The sequence below is a fragment of the Schistocerca nitens genome, chromosome 12, assembly GCF_023898315.1.
Source record: "Schistocerca nitens isolate TAMUIC-IGC-003100 chromosome 12, iqSchNite1.1, whole genome shotgun sequence".
Classification (NCBI taxonomy): Eukaryota; Metazoa; Arthropoda; class Insecta; order Orthoptera; family Acrididae; genus Schistocerca; species Schistocerca nitens.
In genome coordinates this window covers 113,223,730-113,248,073 of record NC_064625.1, presented here as the reverse complement: position 1 = coordinate 113,248,073, position 24,344 = coordinate 113,223,730, and positions in this window count along the sequence as shown.

Genomic DNA, 24,344 nt, shown 5'->3' with positions numbered 1-24,344 from the left:
ATGATGATTATCAGTGATTTAGGAGCCCCATGGGCCGAGGTCATCAGCGTCGTTGCATGAAGTTCATACAGAAGAGTTTTCTAAAAGTCTATTAGAAAAATCTAACTATACCCAGCCACGCATTGCTGCGGCTTAGTCTGCTTAAATGGAAATGAGTGTATGACATCGTTGGTCGCAAATCTCCAACCGGGGAAGTTCGCCTGCCAAGTGCAAATCTTATTTCAGTCGACGCCACATTGGGCGACTTGCGCGCCGCTGTTGAGAATGAAATGATGATGATCATGATGATGAAATGATGATGATCATGATGATGAAATGATGATGATGATGAAATGATGATCATGATGATGAAATGATGATCATGATGATGAAATGATGATGATGATGATGAAATGATGATGAGGACGAAATGATGATGAGGACGAAATGATGATGAGGACGAAATGATGATGAGGACGAAATGATGATGAGGACGAAATGATGATGAGGACGAAATGATGATGAGGACGAAATGATGATGAGGACGAAATGATGATGAGGACGAAATGATGATGAGGACGAAATGATGATGAGGACGAAATGATGATGTGGAAAACACAACACACAGTCCACGAGCGGGGAAAATCTCCAACGTGCATGGAATCTAACCCGGGTCCCCTGGATGGGAGACAAGCACATTATCATCCAGCTAAGCACATGGACTGCTTAAATGGAAAATAAAGAAAAGAGAAACCGCACTTTCTAATATGTATGAGAATTGGATATAAGTCCTAATCTATCGTTCTCCCCTGTCTCTGTCCATCTACACCTCTTTCCCCTCACTCCTATCATCTCCTCTCCATCTCTCTCCGTCGATCTTCTCCTGACCATCTCCCTCCGTCTCCTCCTGCCCCATTCTCTCCCCCTCTCTTCGACCAATACCTCCTCATCCCTTTCGATATCCATCTTCTCCTCTCCCTTCTCTCGGAAGCCCTACTTGTATGGCTTCCGAGCTATAATGCATTTAGTGTCAGTTTTGTAGGTTTTTGTCGAATAACTCAAAAACCGCGGCCTCTAACGAAAACGTGTCGCAGTACAGAATTACACCACATCAAATTTCCTACAATAAACATCATCTTCATTGGAAATCTCACTCCACGCGTATGCGATGTAGCTTAGGTAGTTTGTGTAGGCCAATTTGATTTTAAAGACTTGATAGACCGCAAATGTCCTGTATCAGATTTTTCGTATCGATTCGCACACACTGTTATGCTATGTTGTAAACAATCATATTACATTGACTGAGACAGAAAAAAAAAATCTCAGTTTACACTGAATGTTTTCTTTGTCGAAAACGATTCGGAGTAGGTTATATATCGACATGGAATTGTTTAGAATTATATATTAATACTTTCAGCTGGTGCCGTGCGTTGACATATATCAACGGGGACAGGTGAAAATATGTGCCTCGAACGGGACTCGAACCCCTGGATCTCCTGCTTACAGGGTAGCGATGTATCCGTCTGAGCCACCGAGGGCACAGACTGCAGGGACTATATCGCGCACGCCTCCCGCGAGACCCCCATTCTCACCTCGTATGTCCACACACTACATTCGTAGTGTCCCTACCCAACACACTCATTACTCGAGGAAGACATTCTTACCAAGTACCGTGGAGTTCGGGTAATACGTGTGCATCCGCACAGAAGAAGATCATGACCGGTATTGCCAGAACTATATACACTCCCGGAAATGGAAAAAAGAACACATTGACTCCGGTGTGTCAGACCCACCATACTTGCTCCGGACACTGCGAGAGGGCTGTACAAGCAATGATCACACGCACGGAACAGCGGACACACCAGGAACCGCGGTGTTGGCCGTCGAATGGCGCTAGCTGCGCAGCATTTGTGCACCGCCGCCGTCAGTGTCAGCCAGTTTGCCGTGGCATACGGAGCTCCATCGCAGTCTTTGACACTGGTAGCATGCCGCGACAGCGTGGACGTGAACCGTATGTGCAGTTGACGGACTTTGAGCGAGGGCGTATAGTGAGCATGCGGGAGGCCGGGTGGACGTACCGCCGAATTGCTCAACACGTGGGGCGTGAGGTCTCCACAGTACATCGATGTTGTCGCCAGTGGTCGGCAGAAGGTGCACGTGCCCGTCGACCTGGGACCCGACCGCAGTGACGCACGGATGCACGCCAAGACCGTAGGATCCTACGCAGTGCCGTAGGGGACCGCACCGCCACTTCCCAGCAAATTAGGGACACTGTTGCTTCTGGGGTATCGGCGAGGACCATTCGCAACCGTCTCCATGAAGCTGGGCTACGGTCCCGCACACCGTTACGCCGTCTTCCGCTCACGCCCCAACATCGTGCAGCCCGCCTCCAGTGGTGTCGCGACAGGCGTGAATGGAGGGACGAATGGAGACGTGTCGTCTTCAGCGATGAGAGTCGCTTCTGCCTTGGTGCCAATGATGGTCGTATGCGTGTTTGGTGCCGTGCAGGTGAGCGCCACAATCAGGACTGCATACGACCGAGGCACACAGGGCCCACACCAGGCATCATGGTGTGGGGAGCGATCTCCTACACTGGCCGTACACCACTGGTGATCGTCGAGGGGACACTGAATAGTGCACGGTACATCCAAACCGTCATCGAACCCATCGTTCTACCATTCCTAGACCGGCAAGGGAACTTGCTGTTCCAACAGGACAATGCACGTCCGCATGTATCCCGTGCCGCCCAACGTGCTCTAGAAGGTGTAAGTCAACTACCCTGGCCAGCAAGATCTCCGGATCTGTCCCCCATTGAGCATGTTTGGGACTGGATGAAGCGTCGTCTCACGCGGTCTGCACGTCCAGCACGAAAGCTGGTCCAACTGAGGCGCCAGGTGGAAATGGCATGGCAAGCCGTTCCACAGGACTTCATCCAGCATCTCTACGATCGTCTCCATGGGAGAATAGCAGCCTGCATTGCTGCGAAAGGTGGATATACACTGTACTAGTGCCGAGATTGTGCATGCTCTGTTGCCTGTGTCTATGTGCCTGTGGTTCTGTCAGTGTGATCATGTGATGTATCTGACCCCAGGAATGTGTCAATAAAGTTTCCTCTTCCTGGGACAATGAATTCACGGTGTTCTTATTTCAATTTCCAGGAGTGTATTTATGTGGATATGGTGTATGTTCTTTCGGACATGTCCGTAAGAACAGACACCGTATGAATGTAAGTATATGGAATTGTTTACGTAAAATGATCGTTCCTCTCATATCCCTTAACATTCACGATTGCTCCTAGTGCACTTACACACACCAAATTTCGTCGTGAATCATTCTACCTATTAGTGATAACCGTATCAAAATCCGTATAGTAGCTCCTGTCATTAGCCTGGACCTATAGACAGAAACCGTGGTGGGGCACTTTAATTTCTAACGTGTCTAGAAATAAATGTATATGGTGTCACTTCTATCTGATTTTATGCGTTTACTCTTACGTGCTAACACCAGTTTGACATTTGTTGCATGTAACCTTCATAGTATTACAATTGTAATGGCGATCATGGTGGTTACTTGCGACGTCCCACCATCACCAGAGGTCTCAGCTAGTGGTTCAGGGCATGCCTCGGCCTTCTTGTACTCGATGGAAGTAGTATTGATCAGGACGCAGCCTGTCACCCTGAGTCATTGATTCTGAACTAGATAACTACGCAGAAGTTAGACTGGGCTAGTTTCGAGGATGATACATTACGTCGCGTTTGACTGGTACTTCATTCCGCGACAGAACTTCAAACTAGTACATAATTAATCATTTACCTGTAGACGAGGTTTCCCCGTCGGGATCCCGCCGTTTCACACCTCGCCCACGAGTGGCGTTGCATACTATAAGGGGAGGTTTCGCTGCTGTCTTGAGGTCAACGAACCCCAGGCCCCGCTCGGTCCAGAAGCCGTGTGTGCTCGCGTGCGTGTGTACACTTCTGGCCGTGCTAATTGGGTGTTGCCTGCGTTATGAGGCAAACAGGCAGCTAATTGCGTGTGCGGCGTCGCGTGGCCCTCTGGCTCATCCAAACGCTGACGAAGGACGCGACTTACTCACAAGGGAACCTCCCCATCGCACCCCCCTCAGAATTAGTTATAAGTTGGCACAGCGGATAGGCCTCGAAAAACTGAACACACATCAATCGAGAAAACAGGAAGAAGTTGTATGGAACTATGAAAAAAATAAGCAAAATATACAAACTGAGTAGTCCATGTGTAAGATAGGCAACATCCAGGTGGGTGTAAACATATGAGCGCCGTGGTCCCGTGGTTAACGTGTGCAGCTGCGGAGCGATAGGTCGTTGGTTGAAGTCTTCCCTCGGGAGAAAATTTTAATTTTTATTTTCAGACAATTATCAAAGTTCATGCACTCACATATAATCATCTTCGCTCTCCAAAATTCCAGGACATGTTCAGATTTGCTTGGACATATGCAGGATTTGACGGTTTACACACGGAAAAAATTGAAAACGTTAAAAACATATGTTTTGACAGAGCACAGGGAAAACTGTGCGACTGTGAAACTGTTGCATTCATTTGTTGCAGTTTATGTGACAAACTCTTATGTTTTCATCACTTTTTTGGTTGTGATTATCACATCCACAAGAAAACCGAAATCGGGCAAGGTAGAAGAATCTTTTTACCCATTCACCAAGTGTACAAGTTAGGTGGGTCGACAACATATTCCTGTCATGTGACGCATATGCCGTCACCAGTGTCGTATAGAATATATCAGACGTGTTTTCCTGTGGAGGAATCGGTTGACCTATGACCTTGCGATCAAATGTTCTCGGTTCCTATTGGAGAGGTACGTCCTTTCGTCTACTAATCTCACGGGTTTGCGGTGCGGTCGCAAAACACAGACACTAAACTTATTACAGTGAACAGAGACGTCAATGAACGAACGGACAGATCATAACTTTGCGAAAATAAAGAAAGAAAAATTTTCACTCTTGGGAAGATTTGAACCAGGAACCTCTCGTTCCGCAGTTGCTCACGCTAACCACGGGACCACGGCGCTCCTGAACGCAGATTGTCCTAGACGTTGCCTATCTTGCACATGGACTATATATATTTTGCTTATTTTTTCATAGTTCCACACAACTTCTTCCTGTTTTCTCGATTGATCTGTGTTCAGTTTTTCAAGGCCTATCCACTGTGCCAACTTATAACTAATTCTGAGGGGGGTGCGATGGGGAGGTTCCCTTGTCAGTGCAGTGATGGGAGATTTCCGGCGTCAGCTGAAATATTGTGCATACCAAGTGAGATCACTCAATGCAGTAAATGTAAACAACTAGAGTTCTCATTTGATCACAGACTTACGAATTGATGTCTGAGATGTAGCCTCAGATGTTTACTACTCATACAGTGCTCCTCCGTCTTCTTTCAGTAAATCTAACCTCAAACATTTATCAATTGGACGTTAGCCGTATCTCTCTGTCCTGAGCGTCTTCCTCTATTTGTTCGTAGTTTCTTCCTCTCTCCGCATCTGTTAGCATTCCAAACTTTCTTCTTATTGTTCCTCTTGTTCCTTCTACTTTTTCCTCCATGATCGACTTTAATAGACAATTCCTACGTAATATGTGTACCGTCAGATTTGTTCCCTTTTCAGTCTTCTTCACGAAGTTCCTGTCCTCTCCTCGGCACCACCTCGTTTCCCATTCTGTCGATCCACTTCACTTTCTTCATTCTTCTCAATAGCCACATTTCAAAACAGACTAAAAATTTTTCTTCTTTCTGACTGTCCACGTTTCAGAACCATAAGACACCACACTCCCCACAAAACATTTGGCGAACCGCTTCGTAAGTGTAATGGGGATGCTTCTGACTGTCAACAAATCTTTCGGTCTCCCAAAAGCTCTCTTTACCACTGAAATTCTGACTCTCACTTCCTCCGTACAGCTTCCGTTGGAATTCATCAAGTTTCTCAGCTACTGCAATGATAGAAACTGTTTTAGTAACATTCTTATTTTCCGATTCTCATCACTTTGGTCTTGCCATTGTCGTTTCATTCCAAACTCTTTGCCCACGCTTACAATATTCTCCATCGCCATTTAGAGCTATTCCTCCGTTTCTAATAGCTGCTTTTTGCACATTCACTTGCAGGTCCTTCTTTTCAAGGCCTTGCTCATCAGTTTTTCAGCATATATACTTGACAGTGCTAGTCACATACAGCAATCATGCCTCACACCTCTTTCAACACCCACCTCTTCAGTTTTATGTTCCTGTTCTCTAATTACCATATTACATCCCATAAAGAATTCCTCTTTTATAGTTCCATTCTATACCAGTACCTTTCAGAATCCTCAGTAGTATACACCAATCAATTCTGTCAAATGTTTTTAGTCTACGAAACAAGCATACATTTTTTATGACTTCCAAAAACCTTTCTGCCATCATGCTCAGACACCCAGTTGCATCTGTGGTCCGTCGGACTTTTCTAAACCCTAACTGATCTTCTCCCATATTATCCTCGGTTTTCCTTTCTAATCTTCTCAGGACTGTCCTGGTCACAGCCTTGGTAACATGACACAGAAAATCAACTGTCCCATAATCTTTACATTGATTGGCATTGCTTTCCTTTGGTAAGGGAACCACTATAGTATTAAGTATATCTTCAGACCAGATACCAGTGCCATTTATTCTACTGACCAGATTTGTAATTGTAGCTGTAGCATCATTCCCTAAGGTCTTCAGTGCATCAGGTGGTCTAAGAATTTTCAGCATATTGCAGCCCCGTCGGCAATTGTGATAGACTAATATATTGACAAATCCGCCTGAGTTGAAAAATTTTCTGGTCTTTACCCAGGTTTCGTCTAGAATAATCTAGCCTCCTTCAGAAGCATCAAATTACTATAGCGTGCTAGAGTAAGGCACAGTCAACATTAAAAATTAAACCCTATAGTACCGTGGTTAACATTGTAGATTATATGTCAGTACACTTGACCTATGTCGGTCAATAGCATAGATGAATTTAACAATTATGCAGCAAAGTAAAGTAGAGCTTAGCTCCTCTAAATATTTCCCCTTTCAATGATAACGATTACGTTTCACGTGTATCGCGTTACTTACAATGTTACCTATAGAAAATATTTCCCGTCTAACGTACATTGTAGACTATATTTTAATATACTTGACCTACGTCGGTCAAAACTAGTTAAGTCTGAAGACATGGGCGTTGTACGTCCAGTTACACCCTAATTAAATTATAGATAATGATTAAAGTTTTAAATAAGTGTGGCTAGTAATGTGCTTGCTATTAGTCATCTTCGGTGGGGATACTTTACACGATGACCACATTTGCTTAAAGTCGTAAAGGTACTCCTTAAACTTTATATACCCAACCAAGAAAATTACCTACCACTTAATACAATTTGCGTACAGCTAATACACATAGGGACTTCATCTACATTGTTTAGTTTGATTACAATTATGGTTATCAGCTCCCAACACAGCCAATGATATACAGCTTTGACTCTCCGTATGTGCACGCACACGAGTTGCTATGTGCTCAGTGCAATTCCGCGTGCAACGGTCAGTGCCAACGTAATTGCCGCTGCCAACCGACTGCATGGTGAAGTGACGTGTGGGCTGGACTTCAGGCTCAAATGGCTCTGAGCACTATGGCACTTAACATCTATGGTCGTCAGTCCCCTAGAACTTAGAACTACTTAAACCTAACCAACCTAAGGACATCACACAACACCCAGTCATCACGAGGCAGAGAAAATCCCTAACCCCGCCGGGAATCGAACCCTGGAACCCGGGCTGGACTTCAGTTAAGTAGTTTTAATTCGACATGGTAGCACGGTACTATAGGTTTTAATTTTTAATATTGACTGTGCCTTACTCTGGCACGTTATAGTAATCTGATGCTTCTGAAGAAGGCTAGATTATTCTAGCCGAAACATCGGTAAAGACCAGAAAATTTTCGCAACTGAGGCGGATTTGTCAATATGTTATCCATCAGCCGGTACTTTATCACAGGTTTTCGATTTCCTTTCCTTAAGATCGTGGAGCGCTTTCGAAGTTATCTATAATGAAGTAATACTTGAGTGAAAGGCCGGGTGTTGTGGCCGAGCGGTTCTAGGCGCTTCAGTCTGGAACCGCGCGACCGCTACGTCGGCAGATTCGAATCCTGCCTCGGTCATGGATGTGTGTGATGTCCTTAGGTTAGTTAGGTTTAAGTAGTTCTAAGTCTAGGGGACTGATAAACTGAGATGTTAAGTCCCATAGTGCTTAGCGCCATTTGAACCACTTGTTATGCTCACAGTGCCCATCATATCACTTATTTATACACACAGTACGATCGGCCCTAACACACTTCCCAGCAACACTCCTGACGCTACCCTTATCTCTGATGAACATTCGCTGTCGAGCACAACCTACTGGGTTCTATTACTTAAAAAGTCTTCGACCCACTCAATTACCTGGCAACCTAATCCGTATGCTTGGAAATTTCGCCAACAGTCTGCAGCGGGACAAAAATGCTCTCCGGAAATCGAGGAGTTTGCAATCAGCCTGTTACCCTTCATCCATGGTTCGCGGGATAACGTGCATGAAAGCTGAGTTTCGGCAGATTGATGTCTTTGGACTCCATATTGATTTGTGGACAGAAGCTATTCTGTCTCTAGGAAAATTATTATATTCGAACTCACAATGTTTTCACAATTCTGCAGCAAACCAGCGTTAAGGGGCTCCGGAAAGGTTCAAAATCATGAAAAGTTCAATTTTTACTTTTTGGCGTTTTCTGAATCTGCAGACTATTACCTTTTAATAGATATATAATTTATTCAATTCCGAAGACTACAACTATTTTTAATTTTTTTTTGAAATGTGTTCTACATGGGCGTGACCCACTGTGGCGCTGTTAAACTGCTGTCAAATGGTGTTGTTATTAACGTCCGTGTTCATCAGGTACATTTTAGTGATGTGAGATAAAGTATGTGTTGTGGCTAACCTGTGATGGTTCAATATATATCGCTGGTGTGATTGTCGATTGTTTCATGTTTATTTACTCTGTCGTTATCTCGAAAATATTCGTAATTAATTCTGTTTCTTGAAGTATAATAATGAGTAAAAGTAAAATTATTAGAAATCCTCTGAAGGCTTTTAAGAAAAGGAGAAATGTTGGAAAGCCAAAGGTATGTGTTATTACTGTAAACAATAAAGACGATAACCAAGTGAGTGAACCTAACCTCTCAAGTACACCTGCCCATAGCAGTCAAAGTGGGAAAGAAAATACTTCAGAGAAGAAGCTTGGTTCAATGAGTGAAAACTATAAATATTTTATGGGCGAATCGGATGTGAATGAAATATTTGATATGTCGGTTCTCAAAAAGTGTATTCACGGAAAAACTCAAAACCCCAATGAAAGTGTAAATAGTGTTATATGGTCGAGAATCCCCAAGACTGTATTTGTTGGAATAGAAACACTTCACTTTGGTGTGTATGATGCTGTTGCGACTTTCAATGATGGCAACATTGTAAGGTGCAAGGTATTTAGAAATATGGGAATGAAGATAGGTTCTAACATGGTACGAACGATGCTTGCTTTAGACAAGGAACGCCTTCGGGCTGCAGACAGGGCTGTAAAGAGTCTAGAAATACAAGCAAGAGTAAACAGGAGGAGGAACAAGAGGAAGCTGGAGGAGGAGTTTGCAGAGGATGAAGATAATCCATCCTATGGACCTGGAATGCACTAAAAAGTTAATCCAATCTTTGTCGCTCGATTCCCAAAACTTTTATTTTCTCATACTAATTACATGTTTTCTAAGGATCTTCCAAACATATTTGTTTCAAACTTTCAGTAAATGTTACACAGTACCTTCCGCATAATTTAACACAGCCTTTTTCCAAAAAAACAGTATATTTTTGAATATATAAATAAAATATTGCAAAAAAATGTTGTGGATTTTCATTACAATTGAAAAAAAATCATCTTTAATAACTGAACTAAAATTTTGTAAAATCCCTGTGTTAAGTTGTAGCCCATATTCCAATAAATAATCTGTAAAAAGTTCAACGTCCTACCTCAAATACTTTGTGAGGAAAGATGTAATTTATAAGCGTTATTTTAACATTGCAAGTATAGGGCGTTCCGGAGCCCCTTAAGGATATTGGTGTGTAATTATGGTGGTCCATTCTTCTGTCGTTCTTATTCACAGGAGTCATGTGCGCTTTTTGCCAATCTTTCGGGGCCTTCCACTGGGTGAGGGATTCGGATAAATGCAGGCCAAGTAAGGGGTCAGTGCCTCTGTAAGCCCGACCACGGATTCCGTCCCGGTTTGGTGACTTACTTGCCCCTATTGCTAATTAGTAAGACAATGAAACTGCAGTGGTTAAGAAATAAACAGCAGATACCAGCTTCGTGGGGTAAACAAAGCCTCCAGATAAGCCAGTTTAAACCACATTTCTTGGGAGACGGAGAAGAATTGTTTACATCGGCACGAACTAACACATGGTTTGCTGATCTGGATGGAGGAGTGCTTTAGACTGACGACAAAGCTTATATTATAGGCTCTGAATTGGCATGTTTTGGCAGTCAAATGTAATAGTTTGTCATGCCTGTGTTTTCATTAAACAAGTTAGTGTATTATTAGATACTGGCTTTATGATGTTTAATATTAGTCTAAGAGTACCACATACACTACACGCGTGATTAATTCCGTAACGTAACAAGAACTGTCAATTAGCATCTGAATAAATGTCAATTTTTCCAGACGATTTTCTTATTATGAGGGAACCTAATGTGATTCATTACAGTGTCTCAGAGCCGTTTCCCACAGAAATTTACCTTCTCATGACGCAGAGAGAACAGCTAAGCATGTAAAGAACGTTGAGGGCAGAACCTGTCCAACTCTTTCGTGAGGAGCTACTATGGCAGTTCCTGGGAATGATTTACAACAAGAGCTCCAAACATAGTTTAAAGTTTTTTTGTATGACTTCTGAAACAATTTCCTCCGCTCCAACCACTCTGTATTGTAAGTTCTGTGATTTATCGCTGCGACAACTCGCTCGATGAAATCAGATTTACGAAATGGCGTAACCTGGGCGTATGAAACTGCATTCGCCGTCGAGTGACTGGTGAACATCTTTATTTATTGTTTGGAAAGATAAGTCCTTTTTAGCTGTAAATACATTATTTATAATGACGACCGGGTTCCCACCAATTTAGCTGCATCATCGGGCGCGATAAAATCAAGTTACGTTTCGGTAGAGAGAAGAGAATGGGATGGCTCAGCTTCATTGTCAGCAATTTCTCGCTAGGCAGTGGACGTCAAACATAAAATAACATAAAGTGCTTCTGCGGTAGCACAAGTAACAGTGTCTGCTGAGCTAGGTGTGTGCCCATATAACGGAAGAGTGGACAAGGATCAAACCGTGTAAGAGCACCTACGGGATAGTATGAAATTTGAACTATGTCTAGATATTTTGACACGCTGGCTGTTAGTACACAATCCAGTGAGCGCGTTCGCTGTGGGAAAATGAGGGCTCGTTTGCTGCCTGAAGCGCCAGTTTTATTGCATGAACAGTGAAAATAGAGCAAGTGATAATTTTGTTTGTTCCTTTAGTCATTTTGCATTCAGCGAGGAAAAGTTTCGTAAATGTTTGAAATTATGTGTGAAGTTCGTTGCAATTCAGTAAGTGCTTTCATTCTCAAGTGCTGGAAGAATAACAAAAAAACAAATTGCAAAACAATTTTGAATATACACTCCTGGAAATTGAAATAAGAACACCGTGAATTCATTGTCCCAGGAAGGGGAAACTTTATTGACACATTCCTGGGGTCAGATACATCACATGATCACACTGACAGAACCACAGGCACATAGTCACAGGCAACAGAGCATGCACAATGTCGGCACTAGTACAGTGTATATCCACCTTTCGCAGCAATGCAGGCTGCTATTCTCCCATGGAGACGATCGTAGAGATGCTGGATGTAGTCCTGTGGAACGGCTTGCCATGCCATTTCCACCTGGCGCCTCAGTTGCACCAGCGTTCGTGCTGGACGTGCAGACCGCGTGAGACGACGCTTCATCCAGTCCCAAACATGCTCAATGGGGAACAGATCCGGAGATCTTGCTGGCCAGGGTAGTTGACTTACACCTTCTAGAGCACGTTGGGTGGCACGGGATACATGCGAACGTGCATTGTCCTGTTGGAACAGCAGGTTCCCTTGCCGGTCTAGGAATGGTAGAACGATGGGTTCGATGACGGTTTGGATGTATCGTGCACTATTCAGTGTCCCCTCGACGATCACCAGTGGTGCACGGCCAGTGTAGGAGATCGCTCCCCACACCATGATGCCGGGTGTTGGCCCTGTGTGCCTCGGTCGTATGCAGTCCTGATTGTGGCGCTCACCTGCACGGCGCCAAACACGCATACGACCATCATTGGCACCAAGGCAGAAGCGACTCTCATCGCTGAAGACGACACGTCTCCATTCGTCCCTCCATTCACGCCTGTCGCGACACAACTGGAGGCGGGCTGCACGATGTTGGGGCGTGAGCGGAAGACGGCCTAACGGTGTGCGGGACCGTAGCCCAGCTTCATGGAGACGGTTGCGAATGGTCCTCGCCGATACCCCAGGAGCAACAGTGTCCCTAATTTGCTGGGAAGTGGCGGTGCGGTCCCCTACGGCACTGCGTAGGATCCTACGGTCTTGGCGTGCATCCGTGCGTCGCTGCGGTCCGGTCCCAAGTCGACGGGCACGTGCACCTTCCGCCGACCACTGGCGACAACATCGATGTACTGTGGAGACCTCACGCCCCACGTGTTGAGCAATTCGGCGGTACGTCCACCCGGCCTCCCGCATGCCCACTATACGCCCTCGCTCAAAGTCCGTCAACTGCACATACGGTTCACGTCCACGCTGTCGCGGCATGCTACCAGTGTTAAAGACTGCGATGGAGCTCCGTATGCCACGGCAAACTGGCTGACACTGACGGCGGCGGTGCACAAATGCTGCGCAGCTAGCGCCATTCGACGGCCAACACCGCGGTTCCTGGTGTGTCCGCTGTGCCGTGCGTGTGATCATTGCTTGTACAGCCCTCTCGCAGTGTCCGGAGCAAGTATGGTGGGTCTGACACACCGGTGTCAATGTGTTCTTTTTTCCATTTCCAGAATTGTATATATCTGTGCGATGCCAAAATTTGCAGTTGACCCTAAATAATGAAAAGTATCAGTTCATCCTCGTGAGTGCTAAAAGGAATCCGTTGAACTTCGGTTACACGACAAATCAGTCAGATCTAGGTATTACAGCTACGAACATCTTAAATTGAAAAAACACACAGAAACTGTTGTGCGGAAGGCAAATCAAAGACTACATTTTATTGGCAGTCCACTTAGAAAATGAAACAAATCTACTAAAGATACTGCCTACACTACTCTTTTGGAGTATTGCTGCGCGTTTTGGGATCCATATTAGAGAGGATTAATGGAGGACATGCAGAAAGTTCAAAGATGCGCACCACGTTTTGTACTATCGAGAAATAGGAGAGAGTGTCACTGACATACAAGATTTCGGGTGGGTATCATTAAAACAAAGGCGTTTTTCGTTGGGGCGAAATCTTCTCACGAAATTTCCGAAGGCGAAAATACTTTGTTGACGCCGAACCACATAGGGAGAAACGATCATAATAAAGTAAGGGAAATCAGAGATCGCAAGTACATATACGAGGGTTGTTTTTTAAGTAAGGGCCGTTTTTATTTTTAAAAAAAGATACAAATACTTTTGTAAAAAAACTTTTATTTTCTGATTCTACACACTTTTACCTATTTTTCTACATAGTTGCCTTGTTTATTTAAGCACTTGTCAAACCGTACAACAAAGTTTTTAATTCCCTCTTCAAAGAATTCGATGGCCTGCTCCGACAGCCAAGAGTTCACGGCCGCTTTCACTTCATCGTCGTCATTGAAGCGCTGCCTGCCAAGATGGTGTTTCAGGTACCGGAAAAGGTGAAAATCGCTAGGAGAAAGGTCGGGCCTGTATGGTGCATGGTCCAAAACATCCCAGCCAAAAGAATCAATCAAATCCCTAGGCTTTTGAGAGGTGTGAGGCCTAACGTTATCGTGCAGGAGCAAAACTCCTTTTGTCAGCATGCCGCGCCTTTTGTTTTGAATTGCTTTGCGGAGCTTCTTTAGAGTTGCACAGTAGGCATCTGAGTTGATTGTCGTTCCTCGTGGCATAAAGTACACTAGCTAAACACCGCGCCGGTCCCAGAACACAGTTGCCATAATCTTGCGCTTTGACAGCGTCTGTTTGGCTTTGACCTTGACGGGTGTGGTTGTGTGTCGCCATTCCATCGACTGTCGCTTGCTTTCGGGAGCGATATGGGATACCCATGTTTCATCTCCAGTGACAATTTGACTCAGCATGTCATCCCCTTCTTCCTCGTAACGAATCAAAAAGTCCAATGAAGTGGCAAATCTCTTCCCTTTGTGGTCCTCTGTGAGGAGTCTGGGTACCCACCGAGAACACAGTTACATAAAGTTTAGGTTTTCAGACACAATTTTGTACAAAACCGATCTTGAAACTTGTGGAAATTCCAAAGAAAGAGTGGAAATTGTGAATCTTCTGTCCTCACGAATCTTTGTTTCGACTGCAGCCACCAAATCATCAGTGATCACAGAGGGCCGGCCTGAGCGTTCTTCGTCATGGACGTTTTGACGGCCATTTTTAAACTCTCTAACCCATTGACGCACTTTACCTTCACTCATTGCATTCAAGCCATAAACTTCTGTTAACTGACGATGAATTTCTGCAGCTGATAGGCTTCTCGGGGTCAAAAAACGTATCACTGACCGTATCTCACACGCGGCGGGCGATTCAAAAATCGTAAACATTATAAAGTAGCACAGCGATGCGTACACGTCAGCTACAGAGCTGCAACTTGCACCAGTGTAAACGGGAAGGATGCCGGCAAGTGGCGCGGTGGCTTGTTGCGGCGTCCGCGTGAACTACGGGACTATACGCGCGAACGGCCCTTACTTAAAAAACAACCCTCGTACGTGTTCGTTCTTTCCGCGCGCTACACGATATTGGAATAAAAGAGGATTATTGAGAAGGCAGTTCGATGAACCTTCTGCCAGGCACTTAAGTGTGACTTACAGAGTATCCATGTAGATGTAGAGGAAAGGGTGAGTATTCACGCATTGTTAAATACACTCCTTTTTTATCACCACCCACATCCCTTTGACAAGTAGGTGGTTCTTACCCCCACAGCGATTCTTCCGAGACAGTAAGTAATACGGGTACTAAGTTTGGTTGTAATCTGACCAGTGGTTCAATAGGAGATGTGGAACATACGAGTGCTATTCGGAAAGTAAGACGCTATGAATCACGGAATGAAAACTACAGTGAAAATCAAAAACGGTTTATTTGTAACAGGTAGCTACGTCTTCCAGCTATTTGTCTACGTAGTCACCCCTCCGACTTCGAAATTCGTTGTCGCGTTGTACCAACTTCCCAATACCCTCGTCATAGAAGCCAGCCTCGAGTGTTTTCCGACTATTATCTGCGATGGACTGTAACTCGCTTTCTGCGCCAGACTATTATTCACATAGCCAGTGGTTCGTTTGAGCAGAGAAGAAAATCAGAGGGAGCAAAGCCAGGGCTGTATGGTGGATGATCCAACACTTTCCACCGAAAACGCCGCGTGAGCGGCGTTCTTGAGCATGCAGTGTGCGGCCGAGCACTGTCATGAAGAAAGAAATGCTTGACAGTTACGTCGTGTGGGTTTGTATGACATCAGGAGAAATCTCTCAGCAACGAACACACACTTGGCGGGAGACAGGATTTTCTAGGTACCTTTACATGCTCAACATGCGCTCAGGACATACTATCGACGCTGACCAACACTTCTATGCAACGTTTTATCGGGTTTTCATTGTGATCTCCATTTCGCGACCGGTCGTTTACTGCTTTCCTAATACACTTCTGGAAATGGAAAAAAGAACACATTGACACCGGTGTGTCAGACCCACCATACTTGCTCCGGACACTGCGAGAGGGCTGTACAAGCAATGATCACACGCACGGCACAGCGGACACATCAGGAACCGCGGTGTTGGCCGTCGAATGGCGCTAGCTGCGCAGCATTTGTGCACCGCCGCCGTCAGTGTCAGCCAGTTTGCCGTGGCATACGGAGCTCCATCGCAGTCTTTAACACTGGTAGCATGCCGCGACAGCGTGGACGTGAACCGTATGTGCAGTTGACGGACTTTGAGCGAGGGCGTATAGTGGGCATGCGGGAGGCCGGGTGGACGTACCGCCGAATTGCTCAACACGTGGGGCGTGAGGTCTCCACAGTACATCGATGTTGTCGCCAGTGGTCGGCGGAAGGTGCACGTGCCCGTCGACCTGGGACCGGACCGCAGCGACGCACGGATGCACGCCAAGACCGTAGGATGCTACGCAGTGCCGTAGGGGACCGCACCGCCACTTCCCAGCAAATTAGGGACACTGTTGCTCCTGGGGTATCGGCGAGGACCATTCGCAACCGTCTCCATGAAGCTGGGCTACGGTCCCGCACACCGTTAGGCCGTCTTCCGCTCACGCCCCAACATCGTGCAGCCCGCCTCCAGTGGTGTCGCGACAGGCGTGAATGGAGGGACGAATGGAGACGTGTCGTCTTCAGCGATGAGAGTCGCTTCTGCCTTGGTGCCAATGATGGTCGTATGCGTGTTTGGCGCCGTGCAGGTGAGCGCCACAATCAGGACTGCATACGACCGAGGCACACAGGGCCAACACCCGGCATCATGGTGTGGGGAGCGATCTCCTACACTGGCCGTACACCACTGGTGATCGTCGAGGGGACACTGAATAGTGCACGGTACATCCAAACCGTCATCGAACCCATCGTTCTACCATTCCTAGACCGGCAAGGGAACTTGCTGTTCCAACAGGACAATGCACGTCCGCATGTATCCCGTGCCACCCAACGTGCTCTAGAAGGTGTAAGTCAACTACCCTGGCCAGCAAGATCTCCGGATCTGTCCCCCATTGAGCATGTTTGGGACTGGATGAAGCGTCGTCTCACGCGGTCTGCACGTCCAGCACGAACGCTGGTCCGACTGAGGCGCCAGGTGGAAATGGCATGGCAAGCCGTTCCACAGGACTACATCCAGCATCTCTACGATCGTCTCCATGGGAGAATAGCAGCCTGCATTGCTGCGAAAGGTGGATATACACTGTACTAGTGCCGACATTGTGCATGCTCTGTTGCCTGTGTCTATGTGCCTGTGGTTCTGTCAGTGTGATCATGTGATGTATCTGACCCCAGAAATGTGTCAAAGTTTCCCCTTCCTGGGACAATGAATTCACGGTGTTCTTATTTCAATTTCCAGGAGTGTGTATCTCGTACATACGAGGGTTGACTGAAAAGAAATGTCACCACCTTCGTAACTCTTCAACAGTTGGCAGAATTGGTATGCGGCAGGTACTGGCTTGTTCCGTAATCTCTCCTCTACAGCTCCAGTTGGTGAGAAGTCTTAGCATTGAGCGGTTGTGTTGTTACAATGTAAAGCGTGGAAACCTGCGCAGACGGTCGGTCAATGCCGTTTAAGCAACCTGTTGTCACTGAATTCTTGACAGCAGAGGATGTCACTTCAAGGGTCATCAGAGAATGGAAGCAGTTTATGGTGATTGTGTTGATGTGAGTACTGTGCGTCGTTGGGCGAGTAATTTTAAAGATGTTGAGGCGGGCACATCTGACCTGCGTGAAAAACAAAGAGTTCGACGTCCTGTGAGAAAAACCACCGAGTTTCACAAGCAAAATATTCACAGATTCATTCAGGACGATGACCGTATCACTCAGACAGGAATTGCAAACACAAAAAATGGCTCTGAGCACTATGGGACGTAACATCTGAGGTCATCTGAACTACTTAAACGTAACTAACCTAAGGACATCACACGCATCCATGCCCGAGGCAGGATTCGAACCTGCGATCGTAGCAGTCGCAAGGTTCCGGACTGAAGCGCGTAGTACCGCTCGGTCACCGCGGCCGGCTTGCAATCACAATCAGCATTTCACAATAATGTGTGGGTCGCTTTGCCTGGCAAACCACGCTCTTCACGTGGCACCACTGCAGAACTTCAGAGACTGAATCTCACCACTGTACGGCATCCTCCATACAATCCAGATTTAGCACCGTCTGACTTCCATCTGTTCCCGGTAATGATTGACGATCTGCGGGGACATCATTATGCTTCTGATGAAGACGTTGAAAGAAATTGTTAAGGCTTTCGTGGCCACTTGTTGACAAACTGCCTATTGACTTCTGTCTCGGGTTCTTCGGCCGACGTTCATCTAATGATTTTTCTGACGTTTCGCCAGCACGAGTGGCTGGCATTGTCAAAGCTTGACCCTCCATTGTCGGTGGTGAACTGGAGGCGAGCTCGCGGCCGCAGACTATATGTACCTGGCGCGCCAACGTATGGGCTTCTCCGCGGTCATTTCCGGTGCGGTTCTCCTCTTGCTACCTGCGACGGTCGTTCGCTGCAGTACGGGAAGCTAGGATCCGTTTACCTTAAGGCTTTCCTCTTTCTTGTTGAAACTGATCGCGTGTTTTTGTATTTCTACAGCTTCTCTGAACAAGCGCGTGTGATAGTGCTTCTCTACAGCTAGAACTTCCGTGTCGGCGAATTTTATTACGTGGTCGGTCCCATTCAGTGCGTGCTCTGCCACGGCCGATTTCTCCACCTGCCCCAACCTGCAATGTCGCTTGTGCTCTTTGATCCTGGTGTTAATTGATCGTCCAGTCATTCCGACATAAACTTTTCCGCATGTGCATGGTATACGGTATATTCCCGACCTTGCAAGTGGGTCTCTTTTCTCCTTCGCCGATCTAAGACACACTTTGATCTTCCTTGTCGGTTTGAAAATCGTCTTTACGCCATGTTTGCGCAATTTACGGCCGATTCTGTCCGTCACTCTGGGAATGTATGGCAGAAAGGCCGTACCCGTCATTTCTTTTTCTGGTTCCTTACTTCGCCAAGTGTTGGGCTCGCGCCACGTACATATAGTCTGCGGCCGCGAGCTCGCCTCCAGTTCACCACCGGCAATGGAGGGTGAAGCTTTGACAATGCCAGCCACTCGTGCTGGCGAAACGTCAGAAAAATCATCAGATGAACGTCGGCCGAAGAACCGGAGACAGAAGCCAATAGGCGTTTGTCACGTTGAAAGAACTTTGAGACTGTGATTGTGGAAGCAGAGTGTCGACTTCTTCCGTGACGGCTTCAGAAAACTTTTTGCATCGTTGGCAGAAATGTATCCATTTGGTTAGTGATTGTGTGGAGAAGTGAATATTGGTAATTAAAGATCACAATCTAAGGATTATTTCTGCAATTAGTGTATTAAAATATTGGGGTTGGGTGATTTGGGGGAGGAGACCAGACAGCGAGGTCATCGGCCTCATCGGATTAGGGAAGGATGGGGAAGGAAGTCGGCCGTGCCCTTTCAAGGGAACCATCCCGGCATTTGCCTGGAGCGATCTAGGGAAATCACGGAAAACCTAAATCAGGATGGCCGGACGCGGGATTGAACCGTCGTTCTCCCGAACACGAGTCCAGTGTGCTAAACACTGCGCCACCTCGTTCGGTATTAAAATATCCCCAATCCAAATCCAATTAACGAAGGTTGAGGCATTACTTTTCATTCAACCCTCGTACATACGCACATAAAGTTCTGTAGTATGTATTGTAATACGTCCGACCGCAGCCACTTTCGCCAAGTCGCCGCGAGCGGCCGTGGAGAAGGAAGGGGCAGGACTCCCTGGGGCGAGCCCCAAGAAGAGGGACACCAAATTCTGCAAGCAAACAACGGGAAGCCGGGCCGACGTCCTCGCCTCGCTCAAGGAGGGACACGATGCGAAGGCCCCGTCTGACAACGAGAAGAGTGCCGTGACGAGAGCAGATGGACACCTGCAGCCATTAGGACGGAATTCCGAGAATGTACGCGCGGAATCAACCGATTTCATCTGGCCTGGCGGCAGTCCCTTTACCTGCCTTAGAAAGCAGGGATGTGCCGACATTTCCAGCACCACACGGGCACAGAGAGGAGCGAACACAAGGCACGGGGAACTGGCGCAGTGACGCGTGTGAAAGAAGTCGCCGTTCTTAAGATGATGTTTTTCTCGACAGTGAGGACAATCCTTGTAAATGACAGACGCCGGAAGATTTTGAGACAGAGGCCAAACATGAGTACGTCCAGGCCGCACGCACAGGAAGCGGTTATGAAGAAGTGTTGTGTAGCTGCTCTCCCAACCGCCTCGGAATGCGGGAAAACATCTTGAGAATGTGAAATCGTGAGATAGATGCCGATTCACGAGCCCCCACACGCCAGCCGACGCCAAACAGAAAATTCTTACCCCGCACGGCGATCTGTCATTGTGCTGCATTGAAAATTTTGTCAACCGACAATGCCGAAAGGTAGAATATTGGAAGAGGAGTTGAGCTGAGAGATCACGGAGAAGCGGTATAGAGAGTCGGAAGTGAGAGGGCATGGGCGCTCTTCCACCCAGCGCGAACATCGCATTCTGACACCGTGATAGCACAGCTTCGGCCACGCATCCGACAACTGTCAGACGACACGGAGATCTTACCTGGTTCCCGCTACAACGCCGCGATTGCTGATGTGGGCAGTCTACATCTCCATATATACTCCGCTAGCCACCAAGCGGTGTGTGGCGGAGGGCACAATTCGCGCCAAAGTCGTATTTCCCTCCCTCTCTTCCACTCGCTGATCGCGCGAGGGAAAAGTGACTGTCATCCTTATCAATTTACTGGCATAGGTAGAATGCAGCACACCCGCCAGGGAACCCGAGAGCGCTAACGCGCTGCTTCCTGGACTCGGATAGGCGCGCTGGCCGCGGATCCAATCCGCTCGGCGGATCACAGACGAGGGCCGGTGTGCCGGCCAGCCTGGATGTGGTTTTTAGGCGGTTTTCCACATCCCGCTAGGTGAATCCGGGCTGGTCGCCACGTTCCGCCTCAGTTACACGTGTTGCAGACATTTGAAACACGTCCGCACTATTTCACGATTTACACTCGACGCAGACACTTGGGGTACACTTATTCCGTCCTAGTGGGTACGGGGTGGCGGCAGCTAGGGCATCCGGCCATCCCTAACACTAAAATTGCCAAATCCGTTGTTACCACGCCGACCCTGCGATCGCTGCGGGACTATGGCGTGAGCGAAAGAAGAAGGTAGAATGCTGCACATCTACTTACAAGGGAACCTCCCCATCGCACCCCCCTCAGATTTAGTTTTAAGTTGGCACAGTGGATAAGCCTTGATAAACTGAACACAGATCAATTGAGAAAACAGGAAGAAGTTGCGTGGAACTGTGAAAAAATAAGCAAAATATACAAACTGAGTAGTCCATGCGCAAGATACGCAACAACAAGGACAGAGGGACCTCAGGAGCGCCGTGGTCTCGTGGTAGCGTGAGCAGCTGCACAACGAAAGGTCCTTGGTTCAAGTCTTCTCTCCAGTGAGAATTTTACTTTCTTTATTTTTACATCGTTATTATCTGTCCGTTCGTTCATTGACGTCTCTGTTCACTGTAATAAGTTTAGTGTCTGTGTCTTGCGACCGCATCGCAAAACCGTGCGATTAGTAGACGAAAGGACGTGCCTTTCCAATGGGAACCGAAAACATCTGATCGCAAGGTCATAGGTCAACCGATTCCTCCACAGGAAATCACATCTGATATATTCTATACGACACTGGTAACGGCATGTGCGTCACATGACAGGAATATGTTGTCGACCCACGTAACTTGTACACATGGCGAATGGGTAAAAAGATTCTTCTACCTTTCCCGATTTAGGTTTTCTTGTGGATGTGATAATCACTCCCAAAAAAGTGATGAAAACAATAGTTTGTCACATAAACTGAAAATAAAAAAATTAAACTTTTCACTCGATGGAGGATTTGAACTAAGGACCTCTCGTTCCGCAGCTGCTCACGTTACCACGAGACCACGGCGCTCCTGCGTTCCTAGTGTCCTTGACGTTGCCTATCTTCCCATGAACTACTCATTTGTATATTTTGCTTATTTTTTCACAGTTCCACACAACTTCTTCCTGTTTTCTCGACTGATCTGTGTTCAGTTTTTCAAGGCCTATCCACTGTGCCAACTTATAACTAAATCTGAGGGGGGTGCGATGGGGAGGTTCCCTTGTTAGTAGACGTATTTGTTGGGTGAAATTTCGTCACCAGAGGTCTGGCGAAAACTAAAGGGTGCCTAGCGTTATCGGGATGCGTCAACGATCGTTTTGTCTCTAACAAACGTTGTTCTCAGTGACGTGTCCCATCACCCAATGATGTGTTATGCAAAACCTTGAATCACCCCACATTTGTTGAGCTTCTGCATACAACCTCGTGGCACAGCCTCGGGAATAGTCTTCGCGCAGCTGGTGTGGCAGTCCACGTGGCTCGCCGCCCATGCCTTTCTCCGTGGCACACACATACACGCCGCGCGCACGCTGTAGGGACGGGCGCGGGCGCCGGCGCCCCCTTTCGCGTCCCTTTTATTTCGGCGTTTCTTTGTCTGCGCCGCGGGGCGTCCGCCGCTCTCGACTCAGCCGGCACTGTGCGGCGCGGCGCGCCGCTGCGCTGCGCTTTTGTTCTGCGGGCGGGCGGCCGCCGCTGTTCGCTTGTCAGCGCCGGGGAACCCCCTAAACCCGCCGCTGCCTGCAGGCCGGCCACTGCAGCAGCGAGGGAGCGGGTCGGCGTGCCACTCCAGGGCCGGCAATTAAAAAAAAAAGAAATACTGCTACTACCCCGCTGTGTGTACCTCAGAGGACAGCTGTCGATTCTGTGCGCGCATCGTGCGGCTCGCGCGGAATGTCTGCACATCGGTATGCACCACGCGTTCCCAGCGAAGCAGTCTGAAGTCGCACTCGACGCGCTCCGGGCATTTTCTGTTAACAGCTGGTGACAACAGGGTGCGGTACTAGATTGCATGCTCACTTAAGTGCAAAAAATTTTGCGAGAAAAAATTGAACAAGAACAGTTCTGCTGTATCTGTCTCCTGGTCTTAATGTAGCGCCATTGTTTACTGTTTCTGCTGGGACTGTGGATGCTTGCGCTTCTATGCTATTTACAATTAGCCGGCCGCGATGGCCGACCGGTTCTAGGCGCTTCAATCCGGAACCGCGCGACGGCTACGGTCGCAGGTTCGAATCCTGCCTCGGGCATGGATGTGTGTGATGTCCTTAGGTTAGTTAGGTTTCAGTAGTTCAAAGTTCTAGGGGACTGATGACCTCAGATGTTAAGTCCCATAGTGCTCAGAGCCTTTTTTTTTACAATTAAAAAAACTTATGTATTCAGCATCTTTCGATCCATTATCATCAAAGTTTTTTTTTTTTTTTTTTTCCTAGGGAGCGGGATGGGGGAGGGCAGTGGTAGTTTCAATCGTCTTAGGGATCTAACATTTTGGTATTAGATCTGGTCTTGGGTGAAATTTGTTTTATCGTCATTAGGTCCAAGGCGTGTTTATGTGTAACTTTTCGTGTCTTAATGTTGATGCCATCATCAGGGGCTATCAAGATTCACAGAACAGTGTCAGACTTAAACAGGTCACCACACTCCTGATAGCTTCTGATGATGTCTCCAGCATTAGGAACGTCGTGCAGCAAAATATACCTTGGACCATGGCCTATTCCCCATACAACTAAATTCACCAAGGACGCACATATTGAATGTTAACTCTATGAAAATACTAGGTACTAGTCTTGTCATGTAACACGGAGACCAGTTAACTGGAAGGTTGCGTGAACTGCATCCCCTATATACATGCATTGGATGTATCAGGGAAATATTAAATGGCATTTATGGACTACTCCGTCGGTGCCTGGAGAGACATAGACATATTAAAAACGGAAATACATAGTGTTGGTGTTGCGCAATAATATTTATTTAATGGTTCGTCCAGTCCGCCGGGAGCTGTTAGCAAGCAGGGTGCACTCAGGCTTTGTAAGGCCAACTGAGGAGCTACTAGATGGGGAGTAGCGACTCCAGTCAAGAAAACTGAAAACGGCCAGGCGAGCGGCGTGCTGACCACATGGCCCTCCACATCCGCATCCAGTGACGCCTGTGGGCTGAGGATTACATGGCGACCGTTGGGCCTTCAAAGCCTGTTTGGACGGAATTTTGAATAGTTCGTTATGAACCACATTTCGGCTTCCTGCAACAGCCTCAGGTACCTAAATACTAAAGATGTAGCACACACAGCGGCAGCGACATTTCATAGGGGTGAAAATATTGTTTTTCAAAGCTATGTGCCATTTTACCACTATATACATCGATGCAAAA